Here is an 11,654-nt window from a genome sequence, read left to right on the forward strand (position 1 = left end):
TCCCAGAGACTGTCTGGAGGCATTAAATAAAAGGGAAATATAGGAATAATACACTTCCTTCTGCTTACAAGATATAAAATAGCTGAAGACTCTGGCTTTCAGGAGCAGAAGTCAAACAAGCCTAGCTTAGCGTAGAAAGCTCGTTATTTAGGGTAAAGGGATTTAGTTTAAAGTTCCAGAGGTTGTGGTGGTTTTGCTCTCTGATCCCTTAATCTTCTTCCAAAGGATGTTGGAATGAGCTACCTTTCAGAAGGAACTCTTGCAGAATGCTGGAAATGAGATTTCCTTTCAGAGATGCAGTACCCCAATTTAGCAGAACAACAAACATCTTTGTAGTAATGGGCGTTGTGCTGAACTTTTATGTCTGATTCAGAGTTCAGTCCTGATGTTTCTGTTATTCAGCTTGAGCTGTGGCTGGCTGCTCTTTTTTTTTTTTTTTTTTTTAATATTAACTTTTAATTAAGGAAAATCTTAAGGAGTAAATCTGCCCAAATGCATCATTGGAACTCATATCATGCTTTTTTACAATGAAGAGTCTAAAACAGACTTTTACGTTAGCTTATGTAATTGCAATAGAGGAAACTTCATGAGTTACTCAGAGATTGTATAGTATAAAGGACTGAATCCAGCTTCAAAGGACAGAGGTTTATCAATACTATCTTTGTAAGCATTGTGACTTTGCTTTGGTATTGAAAAGGGCAGATCATTTTGATATTTGACAATTAGATGTCAAGCTGAGAAAAAGTACTGATTGCTAAATGAACATTTATTTATTTATTTATTTGAGAGGAAGCCTATGATTGACAGAAAGAGAATTAAGTTCACTTTTGCTTTTGCTGAGATCCTTCCATTGTTCCTAGAGATACTGAAGGCACTTAGTTTAGGGACAGCCAGGGACATAGCTATCAGTACCCAGTGGAACACTTCATCATTGGAGAAACAAGGTAAAATTCCATCATGGACAGCCCTGTAGAGCAAGGAAACCTGCAGAAGTTACCCTATAAAGTACTAACTGTAATTTTCAATGATATTTAGAGGCTGAGATAATATTCCCATTTTCTCCTGTACAATTGAACCTCATTCCTTCCTGTTATATAGTTTATACAAAAAATAGTAAAAAAAAATCCTCCCTGGAACTGACACTTCAATAAAGAAAAAAAAACCCCAACACACAACAAACTAGGAAGAGCCATAAATCTGAAATTCAAATACCTCAGCCTGCCAGGAAATGTGATCGGCTGCATACCATACAAGGGTTGCATCTGCTCTGCTTTATTCCCACAGACAGCAGGCTGCCCACGGAGACCGCACCACCTCCCACTCCTCCTCTTGTTAAGTTGCTGAAATGCTGCCCAAATCCAACAACACAAAATTGTCACTAACACGCTTTTTCAGTGGGGCCCTGTTACCCACTTCAGAAGGGATATTTGTTGCTTCCTGGTTCGGCGTTGCAAGGCAATTGAGGCAGTAGCTTTGGCTGTTTTAACTAGTTTATTGACTGGCCAGTGCATTCTCAAGACAGTTGGCAGCACCATCACAGACCTCTGCTGTGGTTTGATCCATCCCATCCCTGTGATGAATGAAGATGAGAAAGGAATTAAAGAACTCCTGTCTGGGAAAGAAAATAGCTCCTGTTTCTAGGGGGCTTGTTTTCATTGGTTCTGAAAAATCTATTACTTCTCTCTTTTAAGTAATTCCTCTGTAGAGATGCTATTTTAATAAAGCTCTGCAAAATGGCTGCAGCTAGAGGGAAAAGCATGTATGTGACGGTGGCTTCAAAGGGATATGCTTTTATTATGAGCCTTCCCTGCTCTCCTTCTGATTTCATTTTCTTTTGTGCTCTGTCTCACTCTTGGTTTGTTTCTAAATTTATTGTCTCCCCCTTCTCCCCAATGGAAAAGAGATGTAATGCAGCATCCAATTTATTTGGAAACCCATTGTCTCGAGGGAAATCTGAGCACAAATATCTTGATACTTTATACCAGAGCTTGTTCTGTGGAGGAAGGTGAAAGTACTGTGCATGTGGGACGTAACTCTTCCCGTGTGGAGTGTATCCGACAGGCTGCAAGGTTTGTTCTCCTCTTGTAACTGCCTTCTTTAATAAAGTTAATACCTGTCTGTGGTGAGGATTGGGTGTATCTGTCAAAGGAGGCCCCGCTGTGCAGCCGTGAGTTAGACAATGAACAACTGTGAAAGACATCATCCTTGGCAGCTGGCTGGAGTGGGAGTGAGCCATAAACCCAATGTGAGGCTGATCCTCTACGTGTTGAGCACAGTGGGACTGCGGGATCTTGGGTTATTGTGGTCCTATGGCTTGCCTTGCTGGCTCAGTTCATTGCTGTTGGCTCATGAGCTTTTCACGTGTAACCAACTGTGCAAAGCAACTGGGGTGAGAGTGGAGGGAGAAGCAATAGTAAAGTCTCATCTGCTTGTCTGTGTCTCCTTATGGTACTCTCCTGGTGCCCACTTCTGAATGTGGAGGGCCTGGAGAGCAGTGGGTGCAGCAGGATTTAGCATCCCTGCTGGAGTTTCTGGTCCTCTGACACCCTGCACAGATCCCCACCAGATCTTTGGGGTCCCTGCCTCATTCCCCTGGTATTCATGAAGCTGTGACCAATCTCTCCCTTGGCCAGAAACCCACCCCACTGGGGAGGATGTTGGAAGCCTTTAATCAATGGTGGGGAGTGATGGGAGGGATTAGCTGCAGGGAAATTCTCTGTTTTGCTGAGCATTTTGAGTTGAGCATCCAGGAGAAATCAAAATGACAGCTTCTGCTCTGCCCACGTGGAGGGCTCTTAGCCATTTCTTTTGCTGCCTGCAGGGAGAAAGAGGCTGCAGAAAGAGAGCCAAAAAATCTGGTCTGGTTCTCCTGCTGATCTCCCACTCTCCCTTAAGGGAGAGAGGATTTCACAGATATTAGAAAATAACAAAATCCCTTCCCAAATCATGAGAGAAGTGGGAATGACAACGTTTATCCTTGTGAAACAAATGCCAGGCTTAACTGCTGTCTGCAGTCAGCATGCTACACCTGCTGAGCCCTGCGCTGCCCATTTCCAGGAGGTCTCAGGGCAGGCTGAGGGGCAGGACACAGCCCGAGGGAAGCAAATGCACCTCGCACACAGCTGGAGCGGTTTAGTGAGCTGATTATTACGGTATGCTGATGTGCTGCAAAAGCCTGATGTGCCTAGGCAAACAAGCGTTAAGGCAGAATGGTGTGGAATTGACAGTTCTATATATTCACTTGCATCTTGATCAGCCCCCTATTTTTCCCCCCTTTGCTTTCTATTTTTATATGCATAGTTCATTCTTGAGAAGTAGCCTCTTCAATGCAAATAAAAATCTAAATCAGAGACAACAGGCTGCTTTGTGTGAATCTGTAATTCAAATTGCTGCTAGGGCATGGAAATGTCATGGGTTCTTTCTGACAGACTGCATCTGCTTTGTGTTAATCCTATCAAGATCCATCTACCCATAAAACAGGTCTCCCTCCACTGCTGGAGGAATGCAACAAAGGCTGACAAAAATAAGGGAAGGGTCATCTGTAAAAGTGTACTTTAAGGGATTTGGGATTTCTGCTTGCTTTCTAACCAACTAACATGAGATGTTTTGGAGCAGTGGTGCTTGGTGGGATTTTTCAATGCACATTGTTGAGGCCAGCACTTAATAACCATGCATCAGGCTCCCTATAAATAGGATTAGGATAAACATCCTCCACAGTGCCTCCCAGAAGTTGCAAAATGCCAGCCTTAGTTTCTGAGATTTTAATATATATATTATAATGGAAGATTCATATTTTTCCTGTTCCAGCCAGGAATTTGTGGTTGTGCACAAATGCAGTAGGTCAGGCATGCCTCAAGATGCAGCACTGCGGCATCCCCACGTCTATGCAATATACAGGCTGGGAAGGAAACAGTTTCAGGGGTAGGCAATCCAGTGGGAGGTAGAGGTTGATCCAGAAGGTGGCTTTTGGATGATGATGGCAGGCTGAATGAGCCCAAGAGACACTGCAGGTGTCATGATGGAGGAGCCTGAAGAAGGGACTCTGGGAGTAAAGTGAGTGGTGTGCAGATCGGAGGTTTGTTGGTGAAGGTAGTTAATAAGAGATGAGTTATGGAGCTGCTCTGGGAGAAAAAGATGTGTATTCGTCTTATATAACAACATGCCATTTGAGTCTTATGTTTTAAAGCTTAGAAATGTAAGCATGTTTTCATTCTCCAGACAAATCTGGGCCTTCTCATCTTCCACTGTCTTCCCTTTCTTTTCTCCAGAAGAAAACCACTTCACAGCATCCTCAAACATCCCTTTCTTGTGACAGAAAGTGTTTGTGTCAGTGTACATGTCTATGGGACAGTAATCAGTAGATAATTGACTTTGGAAAGTCATACAAAACAAGCTGAATTCTTTGTCCATTCGTAGTTGCAATTATTCAGTATGTTCTCCAAGAAATCCATAAAGAGGCCTTTTCCTAGTTTCCAATTCAGTAGTTTGTGTCCTACAAAACAAACAAAGCAGAACTAGACATTCTTTGCAGCAATTTATGCCCTGAAAAATATTCATGACAAAATATATTGAGCAGACATACAAACATCTGTCTTCTTTCTCATGTTCATCTACTGTGCAAAAATACATAATTATCACTGTTTCTTTCCTCTCCTCTTCTTTCTAATTTTCAGCATGTATCCATACATAAATGAATGTGTATGCTTTTAAACAATCATTTTTTTTTTTTTTTTTCCTAGACATCCTCCTATTCTCCTTCCATAAGCATCCTTCCATGTTTTCCTCTCAGGTAATTAGGTACTTTTCCCCAGGTTTTCACCACTTTTTCACGGAACGATATCTCTGTTCCAGAGCTGCTTCTTTTAGTCAAGATGAGCCAAGTCCTTTGCAGGACTCCAGGTCTCTGCTGGCCTGGCTCACCTGAGCTGGTCTGGGAGGCATTCATGTTATCCTATCAGGAGGCACAATTCCGTTTTCAAAGCTGTATCCACAGGGACACGTCTTCATGAATTTTGAACCCTGAACCTTCACACCTTTCTCTCTTTCACAAGGCTGTTTTCTTATTAGCATTCTTCTGTATGCTCAGCATTATTCTCTGCTAAACCCATCAAGGTGCCCCACTGGGATGAGAAGAAAACTACATGGCCATCAGCTACTCCTGTAACAGGGCCTCAGTGCCAATTTAAAGATAATTACCTTCGTATAGATGCATACAAATAAATTCTGAAGCAGTTTGTTGAAATTTCGATGTCCAACTTCTCAGTATCACTTCAATGCATTAGAGCCAGTGTAATCAATTTTCCTGTGCACATTGTCCGCATGTTTTTTAACACCAGGTCGTTATCTTCTTATTATTTTGCATTTGTAACTGCTGTTCAACATAAAATTCATTCAGACTGATCTCAACTGCCTTTAGGAAATCAGCTATATGCCCCTTTTTATTTATATATTTTGGTGAAAGCGCATGGAAGGTCAGCATTCTTTTTCCTTAGCTGCCTGAGAGCACAGACGTTTTCCTCTTTAGCTATGAACATGGCATCTCTTAAAAATATACATAGACCTAATTAAATTATGCTTCCCTTAGGCTATTCAGACAATGCAAAATGAATATTAATCCCCTTTCTGCATCTTCAGCCCGCCTACCCAGTCTAATCAAACAGTTATTTCGCTCTAACACCAGGTTTGTATTCTCTCTACAAGATACATGTACATCCTAACACCCTGGGAGTCATTAAAGCTTCTTGCAAAATGCAAAAATGTGAAGCCCTCCTTCTAATGTTTTTTAATTATCTCCTGTGCCATCTCATCTTGCCCAACATTTAGCTCTATCAAAGCTCCAAACCCAGATTAAACTGGGTGATCCTGCTCCCCCTCACAGTCGTAGTCACGGGGCGATTGTTGTCTCCCATTGACTTTGTATTTTAATTGGTATCTTGTTATTAACAACTGAAAGTGCAACACACTGAAAGGAATGTAACTGGATGACTAATATTTATTCATGCAAGAGGGGGAAGGAAAACAACTTAATCCCCAGACTTCCTGGCATTCCTGTTATCTCACAGTTTCTAATGTTTTCTACCAAAAGGATATAGAAATTAGCCTCTAAAAGGAGAATACTTTTGGATATCTGAATCTGTAAACTTCACTTTCTTACTTTGGTTTTATTTAGAAGGCCCTTTTAAAAGTAAGACTGGGAAAATGAGGTTGAACAAATATGCCAGAGTCTTGGGTTTTTGCAGATTGTATTTTCATTAAGTTAAATACTTCTTAGTAGTCCTGGAGAAAAGGAAACCAATTTATTTGTCTTAGCAAGTGCCAAATGCTTCTATGTGCAGACAACAACCACTTGGTTTCACTTTTAAAAAACATACACATTGAAAAAATCATTAGCATACTTGCAATACATTTCTACAGACACGGTGGGTCTGCAGAAAGATCATTATTAATCATCATGAACATCATTAATCAAAAAATTTATCAAAAAATGTACATGTAATTTAGTGGTCCTATCTGGCCCTAATGAGTTCATGCTGAACCTAGAAGACCTCCTTATCGTATTGAATTTCTACCTGATTAGGTATAAACTATGCTGAGGGTGAGGGCACCCTCCTCTGTAACACTTCAAGAAAACAGTAGCACCAGTAATACACTAAGGAAAATTCATTCATTTTGAATAGTCATAGTATTGCAGTAGGTTACTCTTAGGCCTTTTTTTTAGTTAGTCACTTCCTGGATACTACATTTTTGAATTGAATTATTACATATTTGAATATATTACATATATATTGAATTATTACATATATTATTACGTATATTGAATTATTACATATTAAATTATTGAATTGATTCCTATACAAAATACAGTCAGTTTAAAGAGTTTGTCTTTCATCTCATGCAAACAATTATAATGAGCTCTTTGTCCGTGTGTTTGTACATTCTTTCATCTGTCGTCCTCCAGTAGTTTTGCAAAATTTTAAACTAAGTTCATAGACACCTACTGGTGTACCGAAGAAAATAAATTCCTGCCAAATGAAGGGGAATAGGCCAGCAGCGCATGCTCCACTGAGAAAGGGCACAGGAAAACTCTGTCCTTATGGGGAAAACTGTACGAAAGAAGTATGTAAATGCACAAAAAGTCTGAAGCAGAGATTTCATCTGAAGGCCCAAGAGCCAGATGGAAATCTGCAGAGTATCAGGTTTAGTCAGGACCTCTACTCATCAAACCATTCATAGGTCTGTAGAGGATGGGTTCAAGCCCTGAGGGGGCCTTGCTTTGGCACTGTGTGTGGAAGGCACCCAGCCCTAAAGGATGCACCTGCCTATCTGTGTCTCTTTGCTTTAAGCACTTAGCTTCCCCATTCTGCTCTGCTTTGTCTGATGAATCTGGAGTACAAACAGAAATCTTGAGCTCCGTGGCTGCCTTTGAAAGGTGGTGCATTAAATGGCACGCCAGAGGCAGCCATGAAGCTACACCATGCCAGAGGGAGACAACAGCAGTGGGACAGCAGGGAAAGACAGGAGCTGTTTCCAGAAGCTGCCCATTATTAACAGAAGTGCTACTGCAGACTTGTATTTGAGAATGAGAGCATCTGAGGTGGGAACCAGGAGGATTCTGCCCGCATGGCTGCGAGGCCAGAGGTTACAGGTTGCTGTCAGAAGATATGAGCCAATAAAAAGTTTAGTGTTAGCTGAGATTGTTTTTGCCTTCTTGTAAGCTTTTTGTTTCCTAGAGGTCTGTCTAGGAATATGAGGTGAGCTTTCTCCCGGTGTTCGTTGCGTATATCTCTCCTTGCACTTTTTTTCTTCAAGGCTTTATTTTTATTTTTATTTTATTTTATTTTTTTTTTTAACTCTCTCCTCTCTTTCTTCCTTCCTCTCCCCTGGATGTGTCTCCAAAGTTGACCCTGCTTTGAGAGAGGGCTAGAGCAGACACCCTCCGGAGTTCCTTTCCCACCCACCTTATTTGATGGCTCTGTTATTTTGTGTTGAAAGAATTTTTACTGTTCTGAGATCAGAAATCAGCTGGAAACATTGGGAAGAAAGTTGGGAGAAGTGGAAGTGGCCACTGAGCACCAGACAGCTGCTTTTATGCTAGTGCAGCATGGTGAGAGTTTTTCATGTAGATATAAAGTAGAGGGCAGTTTTCTGGCAGCGATGGGAAAGGCATGTCCCACATGAAATGATAACTTTTTCCAGGTGGGGAGAGCTCTTGGGAAGAGTATGTGGTGAGAGCCCCAAAACATGAGCCACATCATGGTTAATCTCATGCGCATCCTGGGAGCTCTCAACAGATGAAGGGGGCCAGGCTGCAACTAATTACCATGGGAGATGGCCACCACACTCTAGATCAATATTGGTAAATTCTCAGCTTTTCCCACATCACCCAGACTAGAAATGTCACAGAGCTGTTTGTGACCAACGGAGGCTTCTTTTTACTCTGCAGATAGTGGGACAACTGCTGTTTCCATAAGAGCAAATTGGGGTTAAAGCAACTGAGAACAAGACAAAAGTGTTATGAGTAAGCAGCAGGAGGGATCGTGTCTGCTGTGTCACATAAATGATGGTAATGCCAGGGCCAGTTATAAAGAATTGACCATCTCCTTATATGCTACTGGAAATTTGTCATAGGGAACCCAGGGGAGTTGTAAAGCAAAGGTACCCTTACCCTTGATTATATTAAAACATGCACTAAAATCCATATTGTATGGAGTCCCTAGGGAAGGCCCTACTAATGGGTTGCAAAGCACACATTCGAAAAAAAAAAAAAAAAAAAAAAAAAAACAACAAAAAATCCCAAACAAAATAATAAAGAAAAAACAGTCATTTCTTTTGGAACATAAAAGGACAGAAGTAGAAAAAGGAGACCTAGAGAGCTGGGCTTATGCACACATGCTAACAGACATCACAACCCGGATTTTTGAGGTTTTATTCTTTTCTTTGAATTTTATTAAAACTCATTGGCACATTTCAGCATTGCCACTGTCAGGCACTGACAGTTACGTTTCTGTGTTGAATACTACCTTTCAAACAGCAACTTCATTGGTTTAAAAACATAGAAACTTCTTTCTTTCCTTTCCATGCTAGTGTAATTAGCTCTGTAGGAATCTCAGGTTGCTGACTGCATTCACTTCAGAGAAGCTATGGAGTGTTTCACTGGGCACAGAACCAGTCCTGGCATCTGTGAAATTTTCCCTGCATCCCACTGCAATGATTTTCCTCCCAGCAACTAATTCAGTGAAGAATTGCTCCTGCACAGAAAGTTAATACTTTCTTACTGATGTCATTGATACATACAGGAAGGTTCTCTGAGGCACCAACAAGAATTTTATTTTGAAAACAATAAGAAAAAAATCCATCCCTAGATCTTAAGAAACTGCTACACTCTCTGAAATTTCACAGTTACAGCGCAGAACATCGTAGGCAAAATCTCTCCATTCATTCTAGCTGTACAAAAGACTGGAAAACAGGATTTAATCTCCCTGACTCATAAGTAACCCAATTGAGCCCTTGCAGCCTCAGCAGGGTGTGTGAGGACATCTAGAAGGCAAATAGATAGTTCGCTGCTGTACTCCGGCATATGAACAGGCACTGAGGAAATGATTAGAAGGAGAGATGAAATGGAGGAACGGTTGGGTGGCACACAGTGAATTAGCTACCAGCCTAGCTGGCACGTCCCTGCAGCTGGAACTGTCACCCTGAGCTGCTGCATCTCCTCGGCTGTGCACAGGGGACACTAGTTGTAGCTGGGACTGGGCTGTGAAGGTCGGGCACCCCAATTCTGTGTGAAGGCCTGATGTCCTGTGTGATAAGCCCACACAAATGGCAGGTGGTACTCTATGGACACCATCCGTTGTGCCTTCCCTTCCCATCTCCCCATAAGTCTGCTGACAATTCATACTGATATGCTATTGAGGAAAGTGAAAAAGAGAAAAATACATCAAATTACTTAATAAAAAAAAAAAAAGAAAATGTGAAAAAAATTACCTTGTATTTTCAGGCTGCAGCAAACAAACTCATGGATGGCACTGCAGTTGCAAGCACTTTTGCCTGCTCACTTGTAAGGGCACCCTGGAGACTGCAGAGTGCTTTCCACAAGTAGTTGAACATATGCCTGCTCAGACCTGGGCTCCTGTGAGGAAGGGAGGCAGAAAGGAGCAGAAACAGGGAGGTCTAAGTCTCAAACTGCTTAATCACTCGTCTTTGGTGGTATGTGTGTGTGGAAATCCACAAAACCACCAGAATTTATCTGCCTCACTCCCTTTTTTTGGGCAAAGTGTCAGACAGAGGTGAATCTCAGCTTAAATTTTACATTCAGGCATGTGATACGTCAGGATCTGCACCTTGAGCACTGGCCTTGGTTGCTCCCTGAGGTACCAGGAACCATTCTCAGGACAATTCTCATTCACATCACCCTTGGAGGTGGGTGCCAGCCATCCCAAAGCACACTGTGGAGTCTGAGACCCAGCGAGCCTGCCTGCTTACCTATTTGTCATCCCAGTTTGCCATCCCAGTATGATTCACAGCCAGGCTGGTGAGTCTGGTTTGGAAGAGCACTGCTCCTAAGTCTTTCTGCTCATGCCCAGACCTGGCTGAACCGAGGCAGGGGATGATCCTGCGTGCAGCTCTGAGGGGCAGTAGCCCTCGGTGTGTAGAAGTGCTGAGCAGCTGGGGAGAAACTGCCTTACCTGGGACAGCTGTGCCAGGAGCAGCACACCTGGATGTGACTATCAGCTCTTCCAGGGGTGGCTGGGAACCTCTTAGGGAAGTCACGTCATTCTGACAGCAGCTTCTGCTATGCAGAAAGCTAGGACCTTGCTTTTTATCCAGCTTGTTTGAAAACAAAACAAAACAAAACAAAACAAAACAGAAAAAAAAACCCAACACACTCCTGCTCTTTCATTGATGTGTTCTCACCTGCGCCTTTCCCGCCTGGGAGTGTGTGTCAGTAACTGGGCGGATATGAGGAGAAACCTCATTGTATCGGCAGGAGTGGTGACATGCAGTCTTTCTGAAGGGGCAGAATCGTGTTTGTTGATTCCAAGTTTGTCCTTTCCAGTTACAAAATAAATCAATCTCATGCTGTGTAGCTGTTGAGGTGAGACACTTCATTGTAATACATGAATGCAACTTTATATATGAAAATAGCATACCTTGAAAATCAATTTCATGCCAAAACGGGGTGTTGATCATTTTTACCTATTATATTTGTACTTAACGCACTAAAGGCCTAACCACACTATGTAATTTGGCAGACATCGGTCTACTGCGTGTGCACATAGCCAGTTAATTATATATTGTAGTTTGCAATGCTAAATGTACTGTTCAGGTCACGTAAGTGCTGATAGTCTTTGTTACAGGCTGCAGGATGGCATTTGTATTACAAGATTAAGATTAATCCACAAAATTAAGACAGGTTCACAACTGCGGCAATTGGTTTTGAAATGATTTGTGGGGAATGTATTATGTCATTTCCTCTGGTAATGATATTGTACCTCCTTCTTTTATACTGCATAAAATATTTCAGGGCAGGGTGTGTGAAGGGGGTTATACCATTACTGTGTAGCATATCTTCAACAAGAGTGAGAAAATCATGGTGAAACTGATAGGCTCATGGTTGTCGGGCTGGGAAACTGTCTTGCATACAAGAAGAAAAG

The 11,654-nt window shown here is 42.0% G+C and overlaps 1 long non-coding RNA gene across 1 annotated transcript; it reads right to left on the reverse strand.

Moving 5' to 3' along the window:
• Positions 1 to 1,478: 1,478 nt before the first annotated feature.
• LOC121061641 lies at positions 1,479 to 10,148 on the reverse strand. The gene is made up of 2 exons (XR_005815194.1): positions 9,985 to 10,148; positions 1,479 to 4,492 (listed from the first exon to the last, which is right to left on the reverse strand). It is a non-coding gene; the product is annotated as an uncharacterized LOC121061641 (long non-coding RNA).
• Between the last annotated feature and the right edge of the window lie 1,506 nt (positions 10,149 to 11,654).

This window comes from Cygnus olor, chromosome Z (assembly GCF_009769625.2).
Source record: "Cygnus olor isolate bCygOlo1 chromosome Z, bCygOlo1.pri.v2, whole genome shotgun sequence".
Classification (NCBI taxonomy): Eukaryota; Metazoa; Chordata; class Aves; order Anseriformes; family Anatidae; genus Cygnus; species Cygnus olor.